At 40.5% G+C, this 18178-nt stretch overlaps 1 long non-coding RNA gene across 1 annotated transcript; it reads left to right on the plus strand.

Moving 5' to 3' along the window:
* Positions 1-4136: 4136 nt before the first annotated feature.
* LOC122541460 lies at positions 4137-13953 on the plus strand. The gene is made up of 3 exons (XR_006309606.1): positions 4137-4339; positions 7401-7464; positions 13647-13953. It is a non-coding gene; the product is annotated as an uncharacterized LOC122541460 (long non-coding RNA).
* The last annotated feature ends 4225 nt before the right edge of the window (positions 13954-18178 follow it).

Raw genomic sequence — 18178 nt, forward strand, 5'->3', positions numbered from 1 at the left:
GATTTAATTCAAGAACCAGTGGAACTGGTTGACAGATGATTTGTTTCCCAAAGCTTGAACTAAAAAAACGCCAGTTTAAAAATAGTTTGGCAATTTTTACTTTTGTGAAGACCTAACTGGAAACACATTGTAATATTGGTGGCTGGGGAATGGTGCTTGGCGTAGGAACGAAAAACAATGGATCCCATCCACTCAATATTTAAATAGAGAAAACATTTTTTTTCAGGCATCCACTGCGGGAATATCAGATAAGTAGTGTGATAATTAGTGACAGTGAACGAGTTGAAAAAGGTAGTGGCAAGGGACAGGTGGGTATCATCTCGACATGAAAACTATAGGGTCCACAATTCACTGCCAATGCAGCAAAAGTTCCAGGAGTGAAAAGGTTGTTTGTATTACTCTACTGCTCTGACACCTCTGTGTTTAAACAATCCAAGCCTCCATTGTTGGTTCACCCACTTGTTTCTCAGCTTGGATCTATGCCATCCTTGTTGAAATTTGAATCGGTGAATATGACATAATGGTTGGCTGTAAGCTGCTACTGACCGACACCTAGCATTCAGCTTGGACTGTATAGTAATGTTGTAACATTCTTCCGTCAATGAATCGACACTTTAATGTAGAGGAGTGGGATTTGGAGGAACCCTCAATGTGACTCTCATTTAATTAATCCTAATCCAGACAATCTGGAAGAAATATTTCAACCTCAGCCAAATTGGCAGAAAGCATCAATTTAGTGAAAGTTAGAATTTTGTTTTGATTTGATTTGATTTATTATTGTCAGATGTATCTAAGTACAGTGAAAAGTTTTGTTTGACTGTTTTGCTTTCCTTTACTGGTCAGAGCATTGTGTATAGGAGTTGGGAGGTCATGTTGCGGCTGTACAGCACATTGGTTCAGCCACTTTTGAAATATTGCATGCAATTCTGGTCTCCTTCCTATCGGAAGGATGCTGTGAAACTTGAAAGAGTTCAGAAAGGATTTACAAGGATGTTACCAGGGTTGGTGGATTTGTGCTAAAGGGAGAGGCTGAATAGGCTGGAGCTGTTTTCCCTGGAGCGTTGGAGGCTGAGGGGTGACCCTAATAAGGTTTATAAAGTTATAAAGTCATGAGGGGCATGGTTAGGATAAACAGACAAGGTCGTTTCCCTGGGGCAGGGAAGTCCAGAACTAGAGGCCATAGGTTCAGGGTGAGAGGGGCAAGATATAAAAAGGACCTAAGGGGCAACTTTTCATGCAGAGGGTGGTACATGTATGGAATGGGTTGCCAAAGGAAGTGGTGAAGGCTGGTACAATTACAGCATTTAAAAAGCATGTGGATGGGTATATGAATAGGAAGGGTTTAGAGGGATATGGGCCGAATGCTGGCAAATGGGACTGGATTAGGTTAGGATATCTGTTTGGCATGGACGAGTTGGACTGAAGGGTCTGTTTCTGTGCTGTACATCTCTATGACTCTATGACTCTATATCTCCATGACTCTTTGACTCTATGAGCGCAGTACAGGCAGATCACACCATAGAGAGCGCATTAAGGTAATAGAACAGAGCGAGGAATACAATGTTACGGCTGCAGAGAAGGTGCACAGAGAGCGAAATCAGCATTAAATTTAAAATTTGAGATCCATTCAGAAATCTGATAACAGCAAGAAAGAAGTTATTCTTGAATCTGTTGGTATGTGTGTTTGTGCTTTTGTATCTTCTGCCTGATGGAAGAACTTGGAATTTCATTTGAATTTAACCATTTGTAACAACAAAATGTAACATTACTGTTCCATATGGGACCTTTTGGAGAACTTGAAATCATAAGTTTGTGATAAAGTTATTTCTCAATCATTTGGACTAAGGATATTTGTTGAATTAATGAAAATTGAGGCTGCAGCAGGATTCTTGTTTATTAATGCTATACCTGCGAAACACAATGGAATGAGAAGGCCAAAAGACATGTTGTTTCTGTAGTTGTATAGTGAAAAATATCTTGCATTCAAGAATCTGAAGGCAAATTATATTCGTAAAATGCAATTCCCCAAAACTGGAGGCTGAATTACACATTTTGTGGAGTCCAAAAAGGTTGTCCACTTTCTGGATCTGATTTAGAAATTTGGAAGAATTAAATTATGAGCATCAAAATTATTGTCATATAATTCTGGTCACCTTAGACTCAGGCCAATTAACAGTCCTGCATTTTGGCAGGATGCTCTCTCACAGCATCATGACCTTAGATGTGTCTGAACTGCTGAAGAATTCTGTCAGTTTTCTGTCTCCAGGTTTAATAATTAATCAGTTTGACTTATCCACAAAATGCTGGAATAACCCCATCTTCAGAATCTTCTGTTGCTCTCTGTTATTACCCAACAAAGAAAATAATTATAAATGACATCGCCTGAAAGAAAACATGTGGGCAGCAGGGACGTGCTGTGCCAGGAACTCACTGCGCCAGGGACTCGGGTTCGATTCCAGGCTCAGGCAACTGTGTGTGTGGAGTTTGCACATTCTCCCCCCTATCTGCGTGGGTTTCCTTTGGGTGCTCCGGTTTTCTCCCACAATCCAAAGATGTGCAGGTCAGGTGAATTGGCCATGCTAAATTGCCCATAGTGTTCAAGGGTGTGTAGGTCAGGGAGAAATGTAGAGTAATAGGGTAGAGAAATGGGTCTGGGTAGGTTACTTTTCGGAGGATCGGTGTGGACTTATTGGACCGAATGGCCTATTTCCGTACTATCGGGATTCTATAAAGGAAAGGAGAATATAAGTCTAAATGATTACTGCTGGGTTATCCTACTCCTCAAATAATGGACTTTGACACTTTATATCCCTACCAGAGGTACATAGCTCACAACTGACAATTGTATTTCTTGAATTTGTCCAATGTTGACAGTGCTGCCACAATGTACTTTAATCTTATTTCACTACACAATGCACACTACGGCACACAATTCAGAATTAAACCATTCGACTTTGCAGCTCTGTTGCAGCAAAATACTACTTACACTTCAGGAAGAAACAAGGGTGTTTTTCTAGTTTAGCCCAGTTTGAGTTAATTTAAAAATGATCACTGGATTTCAACCAATATAACCTGAAAGTACAAAAGAGCTTGCCTGACTTCAGCCACCATTCATACTAAAATAATACTTTTGCACCACTTATCTGTATCTGTTTGTGAAGTTGTTAAATCTAACAGGCAATGACCTGGGATTCCTTGTGGAGGTTTCAATGGTTCCTTTGGTGTTGTGGTGGGTCCAGCCCAGGATTCCTTGAGGCAGCCTCAGCACTTGGCTTCTGCCTGGGATCACCTGCAGTGGCTTTAGTGTCAGGTTTCCTCGCCTCAGGAGCCCTGGTGCCGTGAGTTCAACTAAGGTGGACTTTGTCTGCATTAGTTCTTTTTTTAATATATGTAATTTGTGATTAAAATGGCACCTGAGTTTGGCAACTTAAATACTTTTCACTTTATTTTTAAGTGAAAACAAATGACTATTGTATTCTAACATGTTGTTCCGTTCCAGGATGAAAATATTTAATGGACCAATACCACAGAGGTGAATTTCCCTGGAGCACAGCAAATTTGGGGGGGGGGGGACTTGGCAGTATAGGAAAACATGCACAAAAAAAGCTACACTGGTTCTTAATGCAATGCTACCTCGTCCAAAGGCAATGGGAAGCCAACTCAGGTTAATATTTAGGCAATTATTTGCAATTTTCTAAGGAAATTGAGATTTCTCAATGTTTTACAGGCCTCAAACTATTGGCTAGAAATCCACAATGTTTGGAAAATGTGGCCATTTATGTTTTCAGTGTTTCAAAACACACACACAAAATATGTTGACCGGATCCAACATATGTAGCTCTTAATGGGATAATTAATTTAGAGATCATACTAAAATATACACAGCCTTGCTTTTTGTCCCAGGTAAAGTAGTTGTTTCAAGTGACCATAACCATCCAATGCATCTGCAGCCTGCAAATAGAACTTGCCGACGACTGTAAAAGAAAAATGAGAACTGTTACTATTAGTCTTCACCACATAACCCGCTTGTACTCAGAACCTATAGTGACTACAACAGGTTAAAAAAAAGACTGGTCAGCTTGCTTGTCTGGACCGACTACAGTGCCTGTGGCAGCTGTCAGGAAATAACTAGAAGAAACAGCCGCAGATAAAGTGTTGGATGTTTAAAAAGTAGCAGAAGATAGACTCTGTGACAGGAAGTTGAGGTGTCAGGCCACTGAGCGATATGCTGTTTGCACACACTTGTCTTTAAAGAATGGAACCACCAGATAATGAGCAAGAGGACACAGCTGTCACTGGGATGATGAAGTAACTCCAAGGAAGTTCAACTTTGTCTGTGGTAAGTTAGCCCACACTTTGTTTTCTTTGAATCATGCTTTTCTTTCCTCTTCAGTTTTTAGTCGGATTTTATCTTTTTTGTGTTAGTTTCACAATCTCAAGCATTTCAAATTTAACCTGCATATGTTCCTCACTTGCCTTGCTCTGCCACTGTAGCTTTACACAATCATAAACTACAGATGGCTTAAAGAAACCCCATTCAAGTGGCAGATGTAATGTTGCAAAGGCAGATAAAGCAACATTGCAACATCGATGTTTCATCAAACAAAAATGCAGTCTTGACAACATTGATGTGTTCAGTTTTCACAGCCTTTTTTGCGCAGACTTAGTTCCAGATTTCCACCGGACTTTAAGTAAAGAGTGTTTCCTTTTTCAGTCAAAAAAGTCCAACTCGAATTTGCTCTGTGTTCTCCCACCAGAGGAAACAGTTTCTCCACATCTATCTATCAAATGTGCTAAACATTTTAATTATCTCAACTAAGCCAACCTCAGTCTTGGAAATGCAAGGGAGCTGGATGCAACCTTTCTCATACATTAACCCTTTAATTTCTAGCAGCAATGCTGTGAATAGCCATCATGTGTCTGTTCTGAGATTCTCTGTTCAAAACTGAATGCAGTATGCTAACAGGGACAGACCAAGGCTCTGTGTTACTGAGGCTGGTACTGGAGTTGCCTGCCTTGCGGGTAGACCAATGTTACAATGGCAGTTTTCAAACTTAGTGTTGAATCAGTAAGGCTGAAGTTAACACTCCCCGCCAATGGGGGTCTAATGGTAGGAGAGGGGGTGATAAAATCCAGCAGATGGCCCAGTTCCAACTTGGCTGAAGTATTATGGTAAGGATGAGCCACCCACCCTAGGATCTATCAGGGCTCTCAAGGGACCAGTAGACCTGTACCACATGTTTGAAAACTGTTGCTGCTAGGGTCTCCTGTGTGTCAAGCTCACCCACAACATTAAGAGGTACACGTCAGTTTTGGCAGCATACCAGTTAATGTCTCAAAACCTTAGAAGAGATGGGTACATACGTCTTGCCTGATAGCCAGGCCCAAATAAATTGGGGTAAATGTATTTCAAGCCGAACAAGTCTGGCATTCAAATGGGTGGAGCAAGCATATTGCATATTTGTGCTGGTGTTTTACAAACTTCCAGCTTTTAAAGTATCTGTAGGCCACACAGAACATGGGGATTTTTCATCTTTCATTTTTATTTTTGTGGAGTCCGGAGTGCTCACATTGTGTGCCATCTTATACTGTGAGAAAGAGGGAAGAAATGGTAGCAATTGTGGGTGATGCTTTAATGAACGGAGGGAGGTGCAGACAATGAAGGATGGGTGTGAGACTGGAGTTGGGTCTGAGGGATGGGTCTGAGGTGGAGTTTCTGGGAATCAGATGGTAAGTCAAGAATGCCCCTTGTAAGGCACAAGCCCTAGAATCACCTCAACAGCCTCAGTCCCAACCTGAGAGCTACCTTGGTGAGCAGTGTGGCATTGAGAGGTCACTGGCTATGTGAAATTAGGCTCAGCCCTCATATTGCTAACAACATGTCTATTCTGGTCACTGCCCATTGTGCACCTTTTATTTCAAATTGACCTTTATATCTGTGCCAGTTATCTAACAGAAAGCTCAATTCAAATACCAAGCATTTTCTATATTCCACTTGAGTGTGTTCTATTTGAGATTAAGAGCTTAGTTTGAGAAAAGTGTTGAAACCCTGGAAATAGATTACTCTGATTTGATTCAATGGAGTAGTTCATTTAATCAAGCCATGTGCATAATAATTGGGCAGAGGCCTTATGGAATAGGAGTGAGTAGGTTTGTTAAAACAAGATTCAGAGCCTTGCATTCATGCATTTCTCATTGAAACCTTGCACTGCTTCTGTGTTACAGTCTAATTTCCAAGAGGAATAGTTAAGGAAACAATGGCATTTTTCACTGTAAGTCTATGGCATGTCATTGATTTTGCTCCCTTACTCATTTCTGTTTAAAATCTATGGGCTTACAGGCTAATGTAATGTTTATTCAATCACCTACAAAAGTGAAGAATGATGTCATAAAAACAGGTACTATAGTCAAGTCAGCCATAATAAAACCATGTGAAAATTCTGTTCAGTCTCAGATCTTCTAAAACTGCCAACGGATATTCAACAAGGAAAATTTGTTATGATCAATGGACTTTGTAAGGTGGTCATGTTTTAAATTGAATCTTTTAATTGAAGATAAAATGGAGTAGTTTGAAGATGGGACAGTATCTCCTGTGCAATCTGCCCAGCAACAAACCCATATGATTTTTGTTGTTATGGAGACAGAAACCTAAATCAAAGCCTATTAAAAGTAAAAAGTGAAACCTCATTTAAAACCTCATCACAAAGGAAGAGACAGCTGGTCTTGTTGCATACAAACTCACAGGCTCTCAGTCAGTCAGACAGAGATTTGGGGAAGAACAGCAAAATCTATGCTACTATGCCAAGCAAAGGAAAAGAGCTGTGTTTGTGTTAACCACCAAGCAGAATGTCTGTCAGGATGGATTCCTTGCAGTGTCCCTGGGTCAAAATCCTGGAATTTCCTTCCTAACAGCAACCTGTAGCACATGGACTGCAGAAGTTCAAGAAGGCAGCTCACCACCACCTTTTCAAAGCAATAAATGCTAGCCAGCCACTGATGCCCATGTGCCATGACAGAATTATTAAAAACATAATTTTTTAAAAAATTATAATTTCAAATGCTGGACATGATTAGAGCATAAAAAATTATGGAAATTTTCTCTTTAAAAGTGAATGAACCTCATTTGTCCAATAAAGTAGGCAAGTCAAACTGTACTTTGAGGGATACATACTCAGCTCAGAATTGATGTGAGCGAGTGACATAAAGTTAATGGTGAAATATGAAAGAACAGGAAAGTTTATAGCTTCTATTGCATGATGTAATTATTGGTTAAAGGCACATTTTGTTGGTGCTACAGAAAAACAATGCTAGTAATAACGTTTATTGTTTTTCATTTCTCAAAGAAAATGTGTTATGGCTTTATAAGAAACTTACGTTTTAAACCTTTCCTTTGTTTCAAGGTAAAATGCAATCGTTTGAAGAGAGGAATGGGATTTCCTACAAAATCTGTACGGATGCAAACAGGTTTGGCCATATTCTGGAGACAGAAACTGAAATTCATCTCTATTAAGAGTAGGGCGCAATTTTGAAGCCTGAACACAAAAGAGGAGGCAGCTGATTCCAGAGCATTTCACCATGAGAGATTTTAGGAATAATATCAAAAATGGGTGCTGCTAAGCTAGGCAGAAGAAAAGAACTCAGTCAAAATTAGAGTGGCACTGGAAAAGCACAGTAGATCAGGCAGCATCCAAGGAGCAGGAAAATTGACGTTTTGGGCAAAAGTCTTTCATCAGGAATGCTTCACCAAACAGAATGCTGCTGAGGATGGATTCCATGTCAAAATTTCATTTGCCTTCCCTGTTGCCTGCTGAAGTTGGATTCATGGAAGAGGGCTCTGCAGCTTTTTATAGTTTTTCATCATTTAGGTTAGATTACTTAGATTACCTACAGTGTGGAAACAGGCCCTTCGGCCCAACAAGTCCACACCGACCCGCCGAAGTGCAACCCATCCAGACCCATTCCCCTACATCTACCCCTTCACCTAACACTACGGGCAATTTAGCACGGCCAATTCACCTAACCTGCATATTTTTGGACTGTGGGAGGAAACCGGAGCATCCGGAGGAAACCCACGCAGACACGGGGAGAATGTGCAAACTGCAAATTTAAATAATATTCAGCTCCTCAATTCTTCCTGGCAAAGTGTATAACCTCACATTTTCCCAGATTTTGTTCCATTTGTCCACTCACTTAACCTGTTTAGACTCCACTATTATTATAAGTTATCTATTAACAAAATAAATCAATAAATTGCAGACATCATAAAAATAAGCAACACATTTGTAAAGCCTTGTGTGACTAATGGGATGCTTTCTCAACTCTTTTCTGGAGTGCTAAGGTGTGGTACTACACAGCTGCACAATGCCTCATCCCCAGCTGTTCTGAAGTCAGATTACTGATCCTTATATGGAATGACCTTAATAACCATCATAACTGCAAGTCCCCTGCCATTAGCTTCATTTGCTCCTCCCTGCTTTCCCGAGAAGTATCAGGACCTGGACGTGACTCTAGGCTCAGTGTATCCTCTTATTCTGGTTCTGGGCCTGACAGCATTGACACAAGATGGTGGAATGCAAGTCAAAATGCAGACCCAACATCCCATCAGTGAGCTGCTGGGTATGGCCCTCCAATGACAGGCACTAGTCTCTCGATGGAGGAAGGCATGCTTTCTGAACAGCTGGTCATCAGAGCACTCAAAGTCCAGATGGATCCGTCCACTGTTCATGCCTGGAAACTTTTACCACATATCCATATATTGTATATCCACTCTACACCGCCTGATGGACAAATCCAGAGCCCTTCATTAAAATGAGGCTCAGCATCTTGGTTCCCTGCAACACTCCCCTGATTTCTAGAGGCCAACACTATCTCGGTCTCTGATAGCTTGTCCTATGACTATGGTGTGTTCACAGCTGACTTGTGCTGTTGTTGGGTAAGGAGCAAGGATGTGACACTGCAACTTCTGAGGCTTCCTGTTCCTTTTTGTCAAAGGTTAACACTGGTCCCTCGACGCAGGTGACTGAAGCTACTAATGTTTCAACTCCGGGAAACCAACAAGGACCATGAGGGTCATCATCATCTTTTGAGGTGTCTTCTGAGAGACATAGTTCCTGAAAATAGCACCATTATGAGATGGGAAGCAGGGTTTAAACCACAGCTCTTTCAACACTGAGACAAACATCCCTTCCCAAATTCAATCACCATTACTTGCCTGTCATCCTTCCCAGTTTCTAGCTTCACCCAGCCCCTTCAACACCATCGTTACAGGAAAGAATGATCTTGCCTTGGAATCTCACCAGTCAGAACTTCCAATTTACCTCATCCAACGGTGACACCATTTTGTTTGCTATCTTTTTCCAAAAGAGTGGAAATGGATAAGTTAAGTTGACCACCTCTGGTCCTGATCCTCCCTCAAACATTATGAGCAATTTCCTCCTCAAAATAAAGTGGGACATAGGGATATATCTGCTGTGCAAAAATCCGGGCAACAGCTAATTGACCCATAGATGTTTTATTTGGCGTTCTTAAAGATGGGTGGGAGCCAGCAAATTGTGCACTTCCAGCTCAGATTCCAAGCCTCTTCCAAGGATATAAAATTTACCCCAATGAGCTGAGGACTTTCCGTGAAGGCAGGGTGCTCACAATAATGATGGTAATGCTTTCCTTTATTGGTCAGAGTATTGGGTATAGGCATTGGGAGGTCATGTTGCGGCTGTACAGGTCATTGGTTAGGCCACTGTTGGAATATTGCGTGCAATAAGATAAATAGACAAAGTCTTTTCCCTGGGGTCAGGGAGTCCAGAACTAGAGGGCATAGGTTTAGGTTGAGAGGGGAAAGATATAACAGAGACCTAAGGGGCAACCTTTTCATGCAGAGGGTGGTACTTGTATGGAATGAGCTGCCAGAGGATGTGGTGGAGGCTGGTACAATTGCAACATTTAAGAGGCATTTGGATGGGTAGATGAATAGGAAGCATTTGGATGGATATGGGCCGGGTGCTGGCAGGTTGGACTAGATTGGGTTGGGATATCTGGTCTGCATGGATGGCTTGGACCAAAGAGTCTGTTTCCATGCTGCACATCTCTATGACTCTATGACTCTAATGAGCAGGAGAGATGTGACATTAAACCTCTTGGGTGATACTTTTGGTGATCATTTGTTGATGCAGACAAATTAGCCTGGTAAAGGTACAAGGAACAATCAGCAATGATATTAGGAAAAATTGCATTGCCTTTTATGGTGAACCAACCATGCACACACAAATATACCACTTTCAGCACCCCTTCCAGCTTTCATTGCTTTCAGAATGAAAACATGGAAAAGATGAGTGACACCTAAGGTTATTTTCAAAGGCGTACTTCAAATGAGAATGTTTCGAAACAAATGTGTACGTTTTCCCATGTAACATTGCATCAACACAATCTCAAGAGGTAGGGTCTACAGCAACAACAAAGCCATTCTACATAAACAGGAAGAAGCCAGTCTTACATTTGAGAAAGGACGTATTGGTGGTAAGGTTGGCTTATGAGGAGAGATTGAGTAGACTAGGACTGCACTCATTGGAATTGAGAAGAATGGGGGTGGGGACCTTATAGAAACATATAAAATTATGAAGGGAGCAGGTTAGATAGAAGCAGAGAGGCTGTTTGCTCTGCTAGGTGAAACAAGAACTAAGGGGCACAGCCTTAAAATAAGGGAAGCAGATTTAGGACTGAGTTGAGGAGGAACTTCTTCACCTAGAAGGTTGTAAATCTGTGGAATTCCCTACCCAGTGAAGCAGTTGAGACTACCTCGCTGAGTGATTTTAAGGCAAAGAGAGGTAGATTTTTGAACAGTAAAGGAATTAAGGGTTATGGTGAGAGGGCGGATAAATGGCTCTTAGTCCACAGAAAGATTAGCCATGATCTTATTGAATGGTGGAGCAGACTTGAAGGGCCAGATGGCCTACTCCTGCTCCTAGTTCTTATGTTCTTAGTGGGTTTCAATACAGACAATAAGTGGTGGAGGAATGCCATTACTGTACTGCCATTCACGTTTTGCACAAAGTTGAATCAATTTTTGTTTCTTTTCCACGGCATGGGTGTTCTGTTGAAATAAACACCTTTTCTTAACCTTATTCCATATATAGCCACGTGCACTCCATGGATGGCCTTACTGGAAGCATTGACCTTGTGATATGCAAGCCCAGATGTAAGCTTTTGTTCAGCCACAATCATAACTTGTTGCAAAAGGCAGGAATCACCCCCATCCCTTCCCGCTCCCTCTACCGCCTCTCCCCCTCCCTGCCTGGTCGCTGATTCATAAACTGCTTTGTGGTTGTGACCACTTCGCAGAATTGTTGAAATTTTTTTCTCACAAAAATCTGCGTTAGTTCTAATATGTTGAGGTAGCATCTTAGTGCTCGAACGTGAGGTATGTGCATATCCTGCTGGCACACAGGATGTGGGCACCATTTCAACATGATTTCAGCTGCTTGGTTAAAGCCTGTTGCACCATCCTGGAACTACATCCACACGAGGACAAGACTGTGGGGGTGTGCCATCCTGTCTGGATTATGTGGGATGACGTCAGCAGCAGATGGTACTGCACATGTAATTCAAAATAGGGTAGCGCTTGGTGTCAGCTGAATGCAGATTGTAGATGTGAAGCTGTTCCTGAAACATAGCATTCAAGTCTCTGTTTCTGTAGCAGTATTACCTTTTGTGTTATTTTAAATAGGCTGTGTTTAAAATGGAACAGAAAATCTTAGCAGTACAATTTGCTCTCTTACATAAACACAACCTTTGGAAATATAGAAGACACCAGATTTCTCTTTTAAATTGCGGTACAGTTTTAAAAGAAGCAGCTGCACATTTTTTTTTTGTTTTGCAGAAGTTCATTTTAGAATTTTGAAGAGGAACGTTTGCTGCTTTTTCCATTGAGAGCAACAGTTTACTTTAGAAACCTCTCAAAGTCTGTAAGGATATTTACAGTTTAAAGTTATCCACAAATTGTTTTAGCCAACACTGAAGAGCATGCTTGGAAGGAAAATCTGTTCCATTCTGTGAGATGTGGGTACTTGTAAGACATCGTTTTTAATTTGTGCTGTATGCCAGGAAGATTTCTGCTGCTGGATACAATTTAATTCACTTTTCTCAGTTTTAAGATATTATTTGCCCTTTTGCCCCTTTGGTATTTCAGTCATCCTTTTAATGAGGTTTAAGCAGAGCAAGAGGTTTTCCATAACATTCTGTCCTATCTTGCCTTCCATAGTATTTGGGATTGACATGAACAGCTCACACCTGCACCATTTGCATCACTATGCTGTGATTCATGTTGAATAATTTTACAAACATCCTGAAGCACTTTGAAAATCATGAATTTGTGTCTTTATGTTACCCATCTGCAACTCAAGCATGAATGACAAACACAGTCAATTCCTTGTTGGATAAAAGTTATCGGGCATTTTTTTTTAAGAAAAAGGAACTCACATTGCACTGACCAAATGTGGTACATAGCCAAGATAGCATGTAAGCCGATAGAGAGTCAGATAATTCCACAACTTGCAAAAGAAGAATTTGGGTGTCTTCTTTTTAAAGTTGCTGAAACACAAAAGTCTCTGAGAGGACTTGACAAGGTGGATCTTGAGAGGATGTTACCTCACATAGAGAAATGTAGAACTAGGAAACACGGATTATAAATTCATTTTAAGACAGAACTGAGCAGAATACTTTTTCTTTCAGAGGGTCAATAGTTTATGGAATTCTCTTCCCCAGAGAGTGATAGACACTGTGTCACTGATCTTTGATCAACATTACGATCAGCTGTGGTCTTCCCAAATTGTAGAGGAACTGAATGGTTTACTCCTGAAGGTTGCACTTTCCATTTGTGTCTTGAGATTGAAGTGAAATGAATGGGTATTCCTCATTTTAAGCAATGACTAATATTGTTACATAAAATAATACTGTTAAATAAAAATTCTAATTGATATGTTCTTTAACATCTTAAAATGTGCTTTTATCTTTAATTATAACGTTTGGTTGTTGGATGCTCAGTTCCAGAGTAACAGCACACCTTGGGTATTTAGAAAGAACCACCTAAAGAAATAATGGGTCAGGTGACCAAAATCTTGTGCAAAGTGGAAAGTATTAAAAAGCATCTCATAGGTGGAGTATGTGTGTGTGTGTGTGTGTGTAACCCTCAAGTCTACTTTCCTGACTTTACCCCAAATGTCTTCACTCTGTTATTGAATAAAGACCTGTCTATCTCAGCCCTGAATATATTTGGTGACCCAGTTTTAACAGCCTCCTGCAGCTGGGAATGCCACACTAGTCTCTGAGAAAAGAGATTCCTCCTCATCTTTGTCATAAATATGAGATTATTGCCTTTGGTCCTAGTCCCTCCTCCAGGGGAAATCAGCTTTTCCGCATTTGTTCTGTGGAGGCTGAGGACAGTGGGACAAGCTATCACTAACCATATAACACTTACAATATCTTTCTGTTTTTACACGACATGACATACTGTGTCAAAGGTAGAAGCAATCCATGGCCCTCCGTGTCAGAGTCCATGTATGGAGGACTATGATGAACCATCTTTTGTGTGTGATGCAAACACTGAGTGTTCACATTCCTAAGGACCTGTTCCGTTTCTAATATTCCCCACACAGGTTCATTGGATGTTGACCAGCCTCCACATGAAGTTGCAGGTGAATATCCCCTCAGGATACGGAGAGAGGTACAGAAGGATCAGAAACCTCGGTTCCAGTTTCTCTAGATGAGTGCGGCGTAGTGCTGCTGCAGGCTGTGGATATCCCAGGACACCGTCACTGAACAGTGCCATCTGCCAGAGAAAATTATGCACCCTTCATTCAGGATCCCCTAAATCATTAAGTGGGGGTCCATGGCCTAGTGGTACTATCAATAGACTCTTAATCCAGAAACTCAGCTACTGTTCTTGGGACCTGGGTTCAAATCCCATGATGGCAGGAAGTGGAATTTGAATTCAATAAAAGAATCGGGAATTAAGAGTCTATTACTAACAATGATATCATTGTCGATTGTCAGAAAAATCCATCTAGTTCACTAATGTACTGTAGGGCAACAAATCTATCATCCCTAAGATGACAGATTGATTAGCTGGTTGGGCTTACATGTGACTCCAGAACCACAGCAATGTGGCTGACTCTCACCTGCCCTCAGGGCAATTAGGAATGGGCAATAAAAGTCGATCTAGTCAGAGATGCCCACATCCCGTGAGTTAATTAAAAAAAGCTCCTGGGTGAGGATGGCTGAATTATTTCCCAACCTTAATCACACACCTCCTTACTTGCTTGCAACAAGATCAATTTATGAAGGATCCCTCCCTTGTTAATACCTTTCTCCAAGCCAACAGTATTTATGTTTCAAAAGGAGACAATTTAAGCAGGCTTTCCTGAGTTAACAAAAAAAATAAGGTTATTAATTACTAAACATGAAAAGAAAGAATAGTGCTACACCCACACACACACATTAAGAGTATGTAGTGAGTCCAAAAAGAGAGAAAAGTTAAAAGGTGCGTAGAACAATCTCTCTTGGTCATTTGTGAGGAGTAGATTATGGAATGCTGATAACTGAAGTTTTGAGATTCTCAGATTTTTCAGATTTCATTGAAATCCTTTTTTCCTGTTTTCTTTTGACAAAGTATAACAGGCAGCGCTCAAAGCAAGAGATTCCTTCTTATCCGATTTCCATTTGATTGGTTTTGCTGGCTGGTTGGCTTCCAGAACTTAGAATAAAGGCGTTATTTTACCTACAATGCAGGGGTGACAAGCGGGTAAATGAAGGACTGTCGGGCCTTCACAGTACATGAACATCAGTTCACCAGCAAACATTCTCCTACTGAAATGAAGAGACAAGGATTGCAATCAATTATTAACACCTTTTTAGTACATTCCTGGAGGGCCAAGACACAAGTGAAAATGTGCAAGAGATGTGTTTCTGCTGAAAAGAGCAAGATAGTCAACCTCCTTATTTTCTTTTCATGTTACAACATTTTTTCTCTCTCTGTTTGAAGTTTCGCTGGCACTTTACAGGTTTGACATTCCATAGGTACCATACATGGCTTTTCCAGATATCATTGAACTTACATTTACAGCAATTTTTAGGGTTTTTTAAACAACATACTTTTGAATTAAAAGTTATAAATGTCCATTGTACTTTGTGGTTCTGATTCATCATTATGACACAGCACAGAAGGAGGCTATTCAGTATATTATATCTGTGTTTGTTCTTTGTGATGGTATCTTAATATATTCCATAGCTTTTAATTTTCCCTTTAGATTGCAATTGTCTCCAATTTTGCTATTTCCTCATAGCACATTCTCAATAACAACATGCCCTAATGTCTTTTCCTCACTCACCAATTCCTCAGTCAGTAGAAACAACCTTTCCCTTATCACTCGAATTAAAGTCCTTCACAATTATAAATACTTAAATCTTCTCTTGGCTTTTTCTGCACCTGGGGAAACTCTCTGTTCCAACCTGTAATTTCCCATCGTTATCATCATTTTGGTGAATTAAGATTGAAATTTCTGCATGGTTTTAATGTCCTTTCTACAATGGGAAATCTGATACTGCTCTGCTCTGACAAAATCTGTACTTTCTATGAATTTATGCAATTGCCTATTCGCGCTTGCATTTTATCCTCCTACTTAGAAAACCCAAGAGTACATTCATCCTTTTATGGTTTTATCTGCACAATCGTAACAATCAAACATTCTCAGAGAATTACGTATTTGAATCCTTAGCTACCTTTATCAACACTGTTTGTCAGGGTGGCACGGTGGCTCAGTGATTAGCGCTGCTGCCTCACAGCACCTGGGACCTGGGTTTGATTCCAGTCTCGAGCAACTGTGTGGAGTTTGCTCTGGTTTCCTCCCACAATCCAAGATGTACAGGTTAGGTGAATTGCCCATAATGTTCAGGGATGTGTAGGTCAGGGGTAAATGTGGGGGAATAGGTATGGGTGGGTTACTCTTCAGAGGGTCGGTATGGACTCGTTAGGCTGAAGGGCCTGTTTCCACACGGTAAAGATTCTTCGAAGTATTTGCTTTTATTGGGTACACCATTTCTTGTTTTTCCCCTAAAATGCATTACCTCACCCTTGACTGCATTAAATTTTAGCTTCCAATTATCAGCCGAAGCTGCTAAGTTGAATGCCTTCCTGAGGTACATTACAATGAGGCCTAATATTTACATAAGGAAGTGTTGAGAAAAATAGGGAATTAAGTAGGAGGTAGGAGATGAAAGGTAGTAAAAATGGACACATCTCAAGTTTATACATAAAATGGATAAAGGAATAAAAACTGTACAGAATCCAAGTTTCCTGACTTCACCAACCTAAGTGAGACAGCCAGCAATGTGGATGGAAGCTGATAATCAAAACAATGACATTGATAGATTAAGTGTGTGACCAGAACTGTAATGGATGGATTTCGATGTAGGGAAATACACTTTGGACCTAAGAAAGACTATCAGTGCATTTTCAGTCAGCAAAATGCCAGGAACTGAAGGGGAGAAAAAAAAATTAAGACATTCAAGCACTAAAAGCCAGTAAGCAGTTACAAAAAATTTAAAAGCTAATGGAATGTTTGATTTTATCTGAAGATACTAAAAATACAAAAAGCTGGTAATGTAAAGGTTTGGTTATACTCCATTTTGAATACTGCATTCACTTCTGGGTATCGCCTCTCAAGAAGGATATACTGACCTTGAAGGCAGTGTAGATTCACCTGAATTATGTCAGAACTGATAGGTTTAAATTATGAGGACTCGTTGCACAGACAAAGATTGTATCTACCAGATGAAGTTAAGATACTGATCAACCATGATCTAATTGAATGAGAGAACATGCTGTAAAGACTGAGATGGGAGGAGTTCATTGTCTCTCTTCAGTCCCACTACTACATGAGTCACAACATAACTTTAATTATTTTTTCCTATTTCCCAATATGATCAAATGTATGCTTTTCTCAATAAACACAAAATGATTGCTTTATTATAAACAAAACCTATTTATAACCCATGCAGGATTAGTTAACACACAGCTTGTAATGTGAACATGTAAATAATTACCCCTCCAAAACCCAACATCCACACACAGACACACACACACACACAAAACACACACACACACGCATATATGCCAGGTAACAGTCCCCATAATTTTTCTGTATGGAGTTCTGAAGTCCACATGTGGCTGTGGAGTTGGACGTGAATTCAAGCTGAAAAGATCAGCCTTTATTTCAAAACACGTGGTTTCCAAAAAGGTCTTACTTGAAAAAATGCCTTTTCAATGACCTTTTAAAAATGTATAATCCAGTTATCCATAATCCTCAAATCAAGTCCACAGAATAGATTAAATGTGAAGCCTTCATAACAAAGCTGACATGTCTAAATGGTCATTTTCTATTCATAGAGTCATAGAGAAGTACAGCATGGAAACAGACCCTTCGGTCCAACTCATCCATGCTGACCAGATATCCCAACCCAATCTACTGCCACCTGCCAGCATCTGGCCCATATCCCAACAAACCCTTCCTATTCATATACCCATCTAGATGCCTTTTAAATATTGCAATTGTACCAGCCTCCACCACTTCCTCTGGCCGTTCATTCCATAAATGTACCACTCTCTGTGTGAAAAAGTTGTCCCATAGGTTTCTTTTATATCTTTCCCCTCTCACCCTAAATCTATGCCCTCTAGTTCTGGACTCCTGCATCCCAGGGAAAAGACCTTGTCTATTTACCCTATCCAAACCCCTCATGATTTTATAAACCTCCATAAGGTCACCCCTCAGCCTCCAAAGCTCCAAGGAAAACAGCCCCAGCCAATTCAACATCAAATCCTCCAACCCTGGCAACATCCTTGTAAATCTTTTCTGAACACTTTCAAGTTTCACACATCCTTCCAATAGGAAGGAGACCAGAATTGCACGCAATATTCCAAAAGCAGCCTCACCAATGTCCCGTACAGCTGCAACATGACCTCCCAACTCCTGTACTCAAGCTCTGACCAATAAAGGAAAGCATACCAAATGCCTTCTTCACTATCCTCCCTACCTGAGACTCTACTTTCAAGAACTTTCAGCAACACTCTCTAGGACCTTACCATTAAAGTTATGTTGTGACTCATGTAGTAGTGGGACTGAAGAGAGACAAT

The sequence above is a fragment of the Chiloscyllium plagiosum genome, chromosome 3, assembly GCF_004010195.1.
Source record: "Chiloscyllium plagiosum isolate BGI_BamShark_2017 chromosome 3, ASM401019v2, whole genome shotgun sequence".
Taxonomy (NCBI): domain Eukaryota; kingdom Metazoa; phylum Chordata; class Chondrichthyes; order Orectolobiformes; family Hemiscylliidae; genus Chiloscyllium; species Chiloscyllium plagiosum.